This window comes from Chenopodium album, chromosome 1 (genome assembly GCF_948465745.1).
Source record: "Chenopodium album chromosome 1, dcCheAlbu1.1, whole genome shotgun sequence".
Classification (NCBI taxonomy): domain Eukaryota; kingdom Viridiplantae; phylum Streptophyta; class Magnoliopsida; order Caryophyllales; family Amaranthaceae; genus Chenopodium; species Chenopodium album.
Window position 1 is genome coordinate 74,964,720 of NC_137834.1, and position 14,210 is coordinate 74,978,929.

Genomic DNA, 14,210 nt, shown 5'->3' on the forward strand with positions numbered 1-14,210 from the left:
ATTAAATCAACATCTGCTCGATTCATCAATTCAATATTGCTAAACATTCACAACCAAATTACATCTGCTCGATTCATAATCTAATTGCAAAGAATTAAAACAATTCAATAGGAAATTATCATGCAATATCAACAATCAATAATAACAAACTATCCCTTCATATTAATTATGGATCCCCTTAAACCCTAGAATTAAACTACTCACTAATCACCATAACTAATCCAATTAAATAAAACAATTGAAAACATAAACAAGAAAACAATTAAAATAGCTGAAATTAGAAAGGGAAGAAATTGTACCAAAACAAATCTGGAATTAATGAAGGAATTAAGTACAAGAGTTTAGAGAGAATTCTAGAGAGAGAGAAATACTAAGTAGAGAGAGAAAGTCTAAGAGAAAGAAGTGATTAATTATCCGTACAAAACGAATATAAATATCTCCCCTAAAACACGAATTAAACAAAGCTTAATCAGGTTCTAACAAAACACGCGCCCGATCGGGCGAAGGGGGCGCCCGATCGGGCCCGCCTTTTTTTCTATGCCTATCTTTCAGTGTTGCGCCCGATCGAGCCTACGCTCACCCGATCGGGCGCGCATCTCCTTGGCAGCTGGCATGCGCGCAGCTCGCCCGATCGGGCGTAAGCTTGCCCGATCGGGCCCGGCTTCATCTTGGAGGTTTGGACTTCGATTTGGGCTAAATTTCTCGGCCCAATCCATATTTCCTCTCGGGTCTCGAATACATGGTCCAATTGCCTCGGGCTCCGAAAATGGTCGTGCTCCTCCAATGCTCATAGTCGCTACATAAAAATCCCGGGAAAATACTCCAAAGGTGCAATTCTCTGCAAACCTTAACCAAAACTACGAAAACACTAGAAAACACATATTAGTAATAAAAGTGGCCCTAAAGGGCCAAAAACACTACTAATTATGACCAAGGGACGGGGGTAAAATACTATATAAAATAGACATATCAATAATCTCACTATACTTCACTTAAGGCTCTACTATCAATTTTGTCTCATTTGCGCTATTCATCAGATGAAGAATTGCCTCGTTTGTGCTACTCATCATACGAAGAAAGTTGCCATGGCAATAAGCTTATTACTCATTTTGACAACAAATAATCACTTAAATTAATTTGATTTCAAAACACTAATTTATGACATAAATCAACAGTATTAAATCAAAACAAATCATTTTTTTTTCTCAACAAAATTATAAACCAGACTACATGCTTTGATCGGAAAAATGCCAAGCTATATTTCCTTAATAATGTAATAGTAATTGCGAAACCGAAAAGTCAAAGACCCCATAATCCAATTTTTTCAATACTACTTGATAATATAACAGTGATATGATACCTTTTTATAATTACAAAATCATTTCAAAAATATGATAATATAACCATAACCAAATTTAACATCTACATGTTGCTCATACATATTCCTCAAATTCAATTGTAAGTAGCAAAATATATAAAGCATACCCTAATTTTCAAAATTACAATTTATAAATTCCACACAAGTTTAAAACATATATCTTTTTATAACTATATAATACTCCTGCCCTTACACAAGACTGATAATAAATAAACAATTGAACCAAGTAAAGTCAAGCTATTTCACATTATACTTAAATGGTTTTAAAATAAATAAACAAAAAGTTCAGTCATATCTATTTTCATACAATTGTATAATTTAACAAACCAAAATTAATTCTACAAATATAGATCAATTCTACCAAGATAGAAAAAAATTTACAAAAAAAAATAAAGTGAAATAGTTAGAATCAAGAAAAACCAAATCATGACTTTTCGCTTTCCCTAGCCCTTTTCTTATACTTCTTCAAAACTTCTTCCAATAAATCCCTTTCCTTTTCTTTGTCCTCTTTCAGTTGTTGAAGTTGAACAGACCCTTTAGCAGCTGTTTTCTCTACTCAATCTAAAAACCTCACAAATTCAGGAACCACGAAAGGTGCTTGCACAATAGCTCGTTCCACACCTTCAAACGCAATTTTCAGAATCGCAAAAACTTCGACAGTTTTTTTGACAACTTCCATCTTTAGTGATTGTGCTCCGGCCTGAATGACCTCCATGATACGGCTATGCACAGCACAAAAACTTTCATACTTAGCAACAACAGCATCAAGCTCCTCTGAGTCCCGCATCCTTATACAATTTTTTGCACCAAAAAAGCAATGAAAATAGTTTTTGATTAGTTTCTATATAAAGTACAACACACAACAACTATTCACTGTTAAATATGCCACCTCTTGGTACAAGAAAGTCTTCCGAAGTTTTAAAACTACACATTTATCCAAAAATTAAGTTAGTTTTAAAAAATTTTCCAAAAAAAAGGCCAGATACCCAAAAATATTAAATAAATTCTAAACTTGCTTTTATATAATTTTACATTGATCGACTCTACTCATATATGATAGTACGGAGTAACAACTTATCGTGTTATATTTTTAATACAAATTAAACAAACAAGTCTACCTATTACCATGTAAATATAAATCAAAACAAGTTTTATAAGACTTTTGTTTATTAAAAGGATATGTTATATTAATTAAGTAACAATCGTTTAATATAATATTTAAATTCAAATCCGACTAATTTAAATTGAAAAATCAGTCAAATTAAATGATAAAATTACCTAATAATTTCCAGAAAGGCGTGTTGATTAGGTCATTAGTTATTTACTTTAAAATGCATTGTCTTAATTTAAACAATAGTCAACTAATAAAATCAAAGCTAAAATTCCCAAAAAAAAGGGGGGGATATTGAAATCATAACATTCATCGGTGATCTTCCGACCTAGGTTAGTGATATATGGATTGTGAAAGAGACTTAATATAGCAACTTCATCTCTAGTACCCTCAATTGGTATTTTTTTTCCGTGTTAAGGAAAAAATGATAACACTTCGTACTGATTTATATTATTAAAGAAGAAATTAGTTTTTTATAAAAACAAAAAAAAAAGATAAAAGTGCTACAATCAATCATTTCACGAAGAAAACATAATATTATAATCTCATACATAAGAATAAAAGAGTGCTATAATTAATAATTTAAAAGAGAAAAGTCAATATTATAATCTTATACGTACAAGGAATTTCAAGGGTAGAGAAAAATAAAAAATAAAAAAGAGAATCAACCAAGAAAAAAAAAATGACAAGTTGTGAAAGATGGCTATGGAGAATGGCCAGTAACTGAAGTCATTTTTAAATTAGCAAAATCAACCAACTCCTAAAATGATGACTACGATTAATTTTTTTGGTCGAATTAATAGTATTCATATAAATATTTAAGTGACATATTTTAAAAATTAAAAAATGCATCATCCTTTTTTTGTCATTCAACCTAATTATTCTTTTTTTTGTGTGTGTTTTAATTTAAAATGATCATCTAAAACGTTTGCGTTATATTATTACATGACTTTAGTATAAGAAGTACATTGTATTAGATAAATACAAAAGAAACTTGATTTCTATTTTTGGAATATTCTTACGTAATTGGTATGTATAACAAAATCCCATTATTATATTTTCCAAACTGAAGAATTTTCTTGGTTTACGTGTGTTATGTGAAACATTGCAACTCTTCCCCTTCTGCATACTATCATTTACATTCGAAAAGACATAAGCAAAGGGACGGCTTGAATTTGTATTGAAAAGATAAGACTTTCATTTACACAACCACCAACATTATCTCTGTAAACTTAAAGTGCCTTTTCCTCTCAACCTTTCTCCTTCCATTCAAAGGTGAAAACCTAAAGTTCACCATGGCCGAAAATTATGATAAACCCCCATTCACAGCTTGGGACCGAAATTCTTTAGAAAAAAGGAAAGAGAATCTCAAAGGTCAGTTTTTGGCAGCCGGTGAAGTCCATTTAGATGCAATAAAAAAGCAAGAAATGCTGATGCAACAAATGAAATATATTGATAAACTGATAGCAAAATGTGATGAAGTTGCCCAGCAAAAACACAAGGGTAAGAGAACTAAAATTGGGAGCAACTTTGATTCCCCTATTCAAGTTAATAGTGATAGTGATGATGAACCGATAAAGATGAAGAGAATTGTACGCTTTAAAGGGATGACATCTAAGAGCAAAGGCAAATGTAGCAAGGATAATGACGTTCAAAGTGTTGGCGTAGAAGGCGGGGAAGCTGATATGAATATATGTGATTAAGAGGCTGAGGACAAACAAGTCATCCCTTCATCGGTTGTTGTTCACGCTGAAGAGGTGTTGGAGCAACCTAAAATTTGAGAAATTAACGCTCATGTGATGCAGCAGGGACAATAGGAACCGCAACTTAATCAGCAGGGGAACTCAGAAGAAGAGGAAGAAGACGAAGAACAAGAAGTTGAGGAGCAGCAAAATGAGGAGGATGAGGAAGATTCATGGTATGCTCAATCAGAAGAGGATCTTGGTGTACCATACCATTATCACTCTCCTGAAGTTTCTCATAGTGATAGTGGTGCTTATGGCTAGGATTCTGATTAGTTATTTTAATTAAGTCTTATAATGATTTTGATTGGCTAGAGTATATAAATATTTTGTTTTGCATGTGCAATATTGAAGATTATATAATTATTTTGGTATTTTGTTGTTTTGTTTGTAATCACATTATGATTTTGAGAATAATAAGTGATTAATGTATGCTTTATGAAATATAGGGTTTCAAAACAAAAACAAATTGATAAAACTGAATGCAAAAAATATGGGAATTTTAAGTTGATTTATAGTTAGCATTAAGATTTATGCATGAATCTGATTTATGATCTGAGTTTTAAAAGCATAACAAAGTTCATGTTTTCAGTATATGTTTGCTGATTTGTAAAAATTATTATGATTTCCCTTTTTTGCATAATTATTGCTACTTGTAAATACAAACTAGCTTAGTTAGTAAGGTCTCTTACTTACAACATAAACCAAAACATGATAGTTCTTCAATTCCACCATTTTGAAATAGCATATGATGTTGCTTTAATTTGCAAAAAATGAAATTGAAATGGTTTCTGTTTATGGTTAAACTTTTAATTTACTTAGGTTTATAATTTAACCTGTTGGATAGAGAATTCTAATCTAGATATTGTTGAGAATAGTGAATAAATCAAATTAAGTTCTAATCAGTTTTTGCTGTTGATGAGTTCTTTTATTAATTTTGGGAAAAATTAATAACATTTTGAACTCATGTGTAATTAAGCTGATATATTAATCATCTAATGGATTATTACATTACATGCATCATAAGTATATTATTATACTTTAAATTAAGGTTAGCATTTACACGTATATGTAAATATATCATCATTTGGAAACATTGGACCATATATTCAGAAAATGCACTTTTGCAAGTAATATTTGGAAAGGTTATAGTTTAGGAAGGAATGTCCATCTCTAAACAGGAAAATATCCCACCTACTAAATGACTTTAAAACTAAATGAGGCTATTAAGCCTGAAGAAAGGTAACTTATAAAAAAAACTATCAGCAGTTTAGTGCTGCTGCTGGAATAATAAAGTGTTCAAAAACATATATCTAAAACCTCTGGCTGTCATCAATTTTGTGAACTATAGAGTGAATGTGGCTTACAAATCAATATGCCAGTGTTTCTATGTATGCTTACAAATTTAACATTAGTTCATTTGACTGTATCAATAAAGGTTTATATCAAAATTGCAGAGGGCTTATGATTTATGCTCTTATTGATTGTTGTGTTTTCGTCTAACAAATAAATGAATATTAGAAGAATTTCATGTGTATAAGCTCTATTAATATCCATTTTCATGATATGGAACATTAAAACTCTGCTACAAACTATTTTTTATATTTTTTTAAAAACTTGTAATGTTTTGTTCTAATCACTTCAGCTTGGCTAAAGTAATTACTGGTTGGGATATTTCACATGGGCTACCTTGAGCATTCTTTGAGTACTTTTTCTTCTTACAAATTCAGGTAAAAAGCGTGGGGCTCCCTTCTTGGATTACAATTGGCGGAGAGAGACATCATAGTAGCCTGCCTTGACTATAGTTAAGGAATATATTTGTAGCTATATATATGTTGTGAATCGGAGTGTCAAACATTGATTTTGTTGTGTTTTGTTTTGATTCAGTGATGTATATTACTAAGATTATTCACATTAAAAGAATTGATTCACATCAAAGAGATATGGCTACCACGTATACAACTCCTTCTAGCCCCCTAGGTTTTAAAAGAGAAAAGAGAATTGTTATTTAGATTTATGCATGAATCTTATTTAAAATCTAAGTTTAAAAAACATAAGAAAGTTCATGTTTTCAGTATATGTTTGCTAATTTGTATTGATTATTATGATTTCTCTTTTTTGCACAATTATTGTTACTTGTAAATACCAACAAGCTTAGTTAGTAAGGTCTCATGCTCACAGCATACACCAAAATATAATAGTTCTTTAGTTTCACAATTTTGAAATTACATATGGTATTGCTTTAATTTGCAAAAAAAAAAAAAAAAAAAAAAACAAAAAAAAACAAAAAAATTTAAATGGATTTTGTTTATGGTTAAACTTTTAATTTACTTTGGTTTATAATTAAATCATTCGTTTCCCAAAATGACAACCTAACATTTCTAAGCCATGTTTAGTAATTGTTCCTTATCAACAAATTTTTTACAAATCATGCATTCTCAATCTTGAATGTTTACGAAAATGTCAATAAGCTGCAAATAATTAAATCAAACACAATAATGCTAAAACAAGAAACTTTATTAAAACCTAAATGATAGATAATAAGAGTTTTAGAAATCCATATGAACCAATTACAAAGACTTAAACGAAAAATAAAACTACTTAAGCTTAACATCCTTATTGCTTATCATATATCAATCAGCACAGTTTAATTGCAATTTTACATCAAACACAATACACTTCCCATGCAAATACTTAACAAGTGCACCTTCATCAACTTATACATCGTAATAATCAATTAACTTATCAATTCCATTCTTAATAAAACATTGAATAATCTTATTATCATTCTTCCAAATCTTCAATTGAGCTTCAAATCGCGTATCATAAAGTTGCACAACGACATCAGTCGACTTTGGAAACTCACCAAAATGTTCTTTAGCAAAGTCCAACAGAACATTCTATATTTTTTTTTAAAAGGCATTAGCATAATTAAACATTAATAGCAAAACAAATTCATATTTAAAAAATAAACTAACACTGAAATTTGAAACTTACAATGACCCCTTGTGTATGATAAGATTTCGAAAACACAAATTTAAAAAATGATCCATTGCAATTAGCCGCGACAGAATTAAACCAAACATTTGTTTCAGCTACCATCTCCGAAGACCCTTGTACAAAAGGCTTGCGACCACTCTTTTTAAGTACACTAGCTCTGGTTTTCATCATCCTAATGGAAAGAAAAAAAATAATCAATGCAAAAATATATGTAAAAACTCGAATAAAAACATAAACATCTAAACCTATACCAAAAATATAAAAGAAATGAAAAAGAAATTTCTAATTAAGCATCACATATTTAACATAGAAAAAAAAAAGAACAATGCCTTGATTAAAAACATCAATTATGTAGAACTTACCATCAATTAATATAAATTCATAAGCCAAAGAAATCTCATATCATCTAATTATTAATTTTAAGTTAATAGCATCAAACAAAATATTTGGTGTAGCTATTCAAACAAGGAAAAAATCAAACATGGCATATAATATCATCTAATAAATTAATTCAATAATTGAAATTTAAGGCATATGTATTTTTGTTTCATCTTCAATTGATCTAAGAATGACCAACAAAGTATTCTATAATATTCAGATTGTTGGGAAACCAATTAGTAGTTACTCATCTCATTTATTGGATCATAGAAAATGTTACAAATGCAACAAGAGATAGCACCAGACAAAAAAAATCGTGAAGATATTCAAGAGAGGAAAAAACACAATCATAGCATACAATATTATCTCATCAATTAATTCAATATCGGGTTACAGAGAAATGGGCCATTGAATATGAGTATTTAGGTTACATTGACCATTAAAGAAATCTAGGATATGAAGGTAGTATAATATTTGACGTAACTATATATTCAAGAAATGAAAAAAAATAGACATAGTGTAGACACCCATTTGTGTCTCCCCAAAACCAAACCCGATGATGAGTACCTTTCATGTCGAATCATAATCGAATAAAGTGAAAGTGTGGAAAATTTAGTGTTGCGGATAGTTTTAATTTCTTTTCTCTTCTCTCTGTTTTTGAAAACTTATTTTAAGAAAACAGCCAATCCAGTTTTGTTGGTCCATGATATGGGTCCAATAGTAGTGTAGTTGGATGGGGCTTGACAAGAGCTTTCCAACGATATATTATAAGCCCAATTCCGATGAATATTGAGGAAGTTATGGCCAATTTACTGAACTGGGCCCGGTTTGAGCCTTATATGCGGCCCAATGATCTAGGGGAGGGCCTAATATAGATTTATCATTCCTAATGCAATTAGGAATGGTTTTAGTCTTCTAAATTCTTCTAAAAGGTTCTTTTCATTCCTAATTCAATTAGCATTGATAAATTGACTTTTGTTGACTTTTCAGAGTTTTAATTAGAATCAAAGAACATATTTTGAGGAAAATACGATTTTATCCTCCTGTACGGCAATTTCTATCTGATTTTAAGAAAACGCGTGAATTTCTAGATCAGCGCCAAACGCCAGCTGTAGCGCCTGACACTAGCATTGGCGCCTGGCGCTAATGTTGGCGTCTGGCGCCAATAGCCAGCGTTGGCGCTAATCAGATTTTATCTGCGCCAAAACTCTGTTTTGATATTTTATCTTTTTGGCTGATTTTCTCTATAAATAACGTATTAAAAACTCCGTTTTCAATAATCAGTTTTCATCCACATTCATCTACGATCTACCATTACTCTCTTTCTCTCTCTTTTCTAAACTAACTTCTCTCAAATACAAAATTCCGCATTCATAAGATCTAGATACACCTAGCCATATTCGAAGTTGCCTTCGCCCTAGACGTGAAAGGTTTTAATTTCTGAGTGTTTGGTCCCAAATCTCTCTTTCAATTATTTAATTTAATTGTTATTTGTTTATTATTTTCCTTGAAGTTACTAACGTGTGTATTTTGTTATTAGAAAGAGATATGAGGCATCCAAGTAGGTGCTTTAATGGTTTAATTGATATTATGATGTAGAAATCATGTTTAGGTTGTTTTTATGATATTCCTAGTATCATGTCTAGGGTAACTTTAATATTAAATATGATTGTTATGATGCCTTTTATGTTCTTCCTAATATTTATGATTGTTAGTATCATGTTAGGGCTAAAGCTTTGATTTTTATTGTTTAGTGACATGCTAGGGTTTGTTATTAATCTTGTTAGTATCATGCCTAGGATCTTGCTATTATTATGCTTTAACATGATTATGATAAATATTATTATTATTATTTTTATTGTTATTATGTTGCTTGATATATTTATTGTTATTGCTTGATCACACCCTTTTATGCATGTTTAAAGGGAATTGGTACTTGTAATCACGCTTATATAAGATATTAATAATCTTGTTTAGGGTTAATTTGATTATAATTCAAGTGATCGCCAATAATAGATTTATTTGTGCATTAATATTCAACCAACATAGATAAACAAGTTTAGGGTTAAACCTATTGATTGCATGTAAGTCAAAAAGCGCACATGAATACGATCAGAATAAAGTAGAGGCCTATTATTAGGGCAGGTTCAATCTCTTTTAGGTTGGATTTGTACCTTCATCCCCAAACCCTTATTTGGTTCAAGACCTTATGGAGTTGACGATCTCTTGGATCGTTAAGGGGTGTAACCTTCACCCTGTGAACGGTTTACAAGTTCCTAAAACTTGTTGGCGACTCTTTTGCTCTATCTTCTTTCCCTTTGGATGCCACCGTACTTTAGTGTATGATCACAGTGGGGTTCAAGCTAGGGGTTAACGCTTGAAATATTCCCTACACATAGCATATAATACAATTTGATCAATTAATTTAGAAATTTAGGTTTAAGATACATGTTTTTCTATTTCATCTTCAATTAATCTTAGAATTGAGTTCATTTTTTACAGACAAATTAATATGTGTTCATACAAAATCGTAACCTCCTTTAACTTCCTCATCTTATTGATTATATCCTTTTTAAACATAGCAAAATAAAAAATCGAACAACTCAATTAACGAATTTCATCTATCTATTCATCAACAAATAAGATTTTTAAGATACAAATTTTTAAAACAATATTTGATCATTTCTCATAAAATTGTCGTGATTTAGAATGATAATTGATAAAACACATTAGAAAAAAGATTTTTTATTTTTGGGAAATTCTACATGGTGGCCTCCAAGTTTTTATGTTTCTACGTGGAAGACACACTTTTTTCCAACTCTCTCAAGTGTCACTATGGTTTTGCAAAATTATATATAGTGTCCTTTTTTTGGGTTTATGGCTAACTTTTATAATTAAAATGGTTAACCTTAGGTTTTTTGGTTTAAAAATTAATTAAATTATATTTTAAAATAAAAAAAAAAGATTTTTTTTTTAAAAAAAAACACCCCAAACCCACGACCACCCTCCACCACCACGACCACCCTCCCACCACCCCAACCCCCATACACCACCGGCGCCCATAATCCCTTTTTACCGCGCCGGCGCCGGCGGCCCCGTCCCCCATCTCCACTGGCACCCAGACTCCCCCTCCCCCATCGCAATTAAATCGCCCCCAGCCCCCTCCCGTGTTTCCACTAAACCACCACCAACCCAGATCCCAAGAAACGGAGTAGTTGAAGGTAAGGGGGGTCGGAATTGGGAGGAAGAAGGGTAAGGGCGCCGGGATTGAGACGGAGAAGGAGTTTCGAGGGTGGAGGGATGGTTTTTCTGGGTTTTTGTGGGGGGTAGAAAGGGGTTGGTGGTCCGATTCGTGGGGTAAGGAGGGGTAGGGGACGCCGCGCTGGGGGAGGGGGAGTCTGGGCGCCAGTGGAGATGGGGGACGGGGCCGCCGATGCCGACGCGGTAAAAAGGGATTATGGGCGCCAGTGGTGTATGGGGGTTGGGGTGGTGGGAGGGTGGACGCGGTGGTGGGAGGGTGGTCGTGGGTTTGGGGTGTTTTTTTAAAAAAAAAATTCTTTTTTTTTTATTTTTTTTTAATTTTAAAATATAATTTAATTAATTTTTGAACCAAAAAACCTAAGGTTAACCATTTTAATTATAAAAGTTAGCCATAAACCCAAAAAAAGGACACTATATATAATTTTGCAAAACCATAGTGTCACTTGAGAGAGTTGGAAAAAAGTGTGTCTTCCACGTAGAAATATAAAAACTTGGAGGCCACCATGTAGAATTTCCCTTTATTTTTTTTTAAAAAACCTTACCTAAATTCAATTTAGAGCACAAACGTGGAGTATGCTTCAATGACTGCGAGAATGAAATACAGACAATAAAACCCTAATTTAGTGTATTTAAAAAGAAAAAAATTATACAACTTATTGACTTTTAAAACATATAAATATTCTTAAGCTTTTTTTGATTTTTTTTAAACCCCCCCCCCCCCCAAAAAAAAAAAAAAAAAAAAAAAAAAAAAAAAAAACAGAATCACATTTACAAGATTTCAAATTTATAACTTTCATATTACAAAGTAGGCCAATAATATTACAAAACAATAAAATCATTAATCAACACTTAGTAATTAATATAATTAAAACTCTAACACCAAATTTAACTTACATTTGACAAAATTTTCTAAATGGGATATAATCTAAAAGATTAGTCCACTTAAATTATTCTACATTGTACCACTCTAACTTCAATTTTTTTTACATTATTAGTAATAAAGAGTGGATTTTGCATTATTCTACTTTTTTTACAAGACTCAAATTTAGAACAATTAAACTAATTAATTACCAATAAAATTCCAAGTCGAAATTCGATAGTGTTCATCGGATTCCTCGGTTAATGTTTTATTTCGGTATTGTATTTTTGTGAAACGAATGATAGATTTTAGATTTTGTAAACTTGAATTGAATATGAAAAAAATTAGAATGATTTAAATTCAAAATAAGAAATATTGGGTGTTGATATCAAAAGTTCATACTATAGCACTTGTTACGAATATATGAAAGTAAATTATTGTTAGAAATCATTCAAGCTATTTTAAGCTTTTAGTTTATCCTCACAGATTGTATTCCTCCATCTCACATTGCTAAGTGAGCTTTCCCTTTCTGCCTTCTTAATATATAGATAAAACTTTTTTTCTTATGTAAACACTAAGAATGATTCTTTTCAAGTATTTTTCAAATATTCATTCATTTATTATTAGTATAAATTGCGAAGTTAATTGAATTGTTTGAGTAAATATTAAATCACAATTCTTACACGATCAAGATACAAAATAGTTAATTATAAGGAATAATTATAATTGGCTAATAATAATTTTAACATTTATATTCTAAAATTGGATTTGATTAACAAAACAACTAAAATTTACAACTTAATTCATCTAGCCCTTTTCGCATCCCCTAACCCTTTTTTTATGCTTCTTCAATACCTCATCTAATTCATTCCTTTCCTTTTCTTTACACTCTTTCAGATTTTCAAGTTGAATAGCACCTTCAGCAGCCATTTTCTCTACTCGATCTAAAAACCTCACAAATTTAGGAATCACGTAAGGTGCTTGAGCAACAACTTCTTCCATACCTTGAGACGCATCTCTCAGAATTACATAAACTTCAGCGGTTTTTTCATCAATCTCCATCTTTAGTGACAGCGCTCCTGCTTGAATGACCTCCATTATACGACTATGCAAAGCGCAAAAATCCTCATACTTGGCAATAGCAGCATCAAGCTCTTTCGACTCTCGCATCCTTATGAGAAAATTCGGAAAAAAAAAAACAAAAAAAAAGCTTTGGAATAATTTGTACGTAAAGAACTATTTCTAAATAATAATCACCATCAAATATCATAATATATTAAGTATCATTTCTATGAGTATCCTTCACTATACAAATGTCAACAATTCCAAGGTGTTTTAATTATACACATATTCCCAAGGTTAAGTTAATTATAAACATTTTTTCAATAAAAAGACTTCATTCAAAAATAAACTTCAATAAATTCTACACATTCTTAATTAAAGTCTAATGTCAACTTTATTCATGTTTGATAACATAGAATTACAGCTTACCATATTAATTTGTTCAATTTAAATAATAATTAAACGAACAGATGTACCTAAAACTAAGTAGATATAGATTAAAACAAGTTTCATAAGATTTTTTGGTTAATTTAAAGAACTTATTATGTTAATTGAATGACAATCATTCAAAATAATATTTTAATTAAAGTTTGACATATCAAAACCGGAAAATTAGCCAAATTAAATAATACTCTACTCCTGTTTGATTGTATAAAGTAACAACTTACCATGCTATATTTAAAATTTTCATTAAACGAACAAGTGTACCTATTACTAAGTTGATATATATCAAAACAAATTTTAAAAGTATTTTAATTTTATATGTAAGTAAAAAAAATAAGAAATGATTATCGTCAGGTATTTAGGTAAAAGTGACGAATTAGATGCTTAGCTCAAGTTTTTAAATTTTGGTTTGATAAAAAAAATTATTTATGGCCCATTTATAGTATTGTCGAATATTCATGTAACAAAATATTACAATGTCGAAAATCTAAGTAAACTAATATTTAGTATTAATGTAATTTGTTAACAATAATATTATTAAACCACTCAACACTTATTATATTTTAGAAAAAATATATTTTAATATAACCACATATTTTCCAAAATAAGTAATATATTATTGAGTAAATTTGGGCATCTAATGTTTTTTTTTTTTTTTTTTACAATATTAATTATAGTAAGACTGCAATAGCTTGTGTTTATATTTCCTATGTAATGTTGTGTTGTTTTTTGTATATGTATGAAATTCATAATAATGAATGTTAAGAACTCTTTAAAAGCCTAGGTCATTGTAATTTGACTGTATTCATTATTTGAATTCCTGAAAAAAATTTAGTTTTATAATTTCTTATTTCTCTGTATACTAACCTACTCAAAGGTTTGTTCAATTTTAGAATGCAAACAGCATTGACAAGTCATCTTCATCATCTAATGTGCCTACAAATTTTCCTTTTGCACATTTGGACACCTGGATGC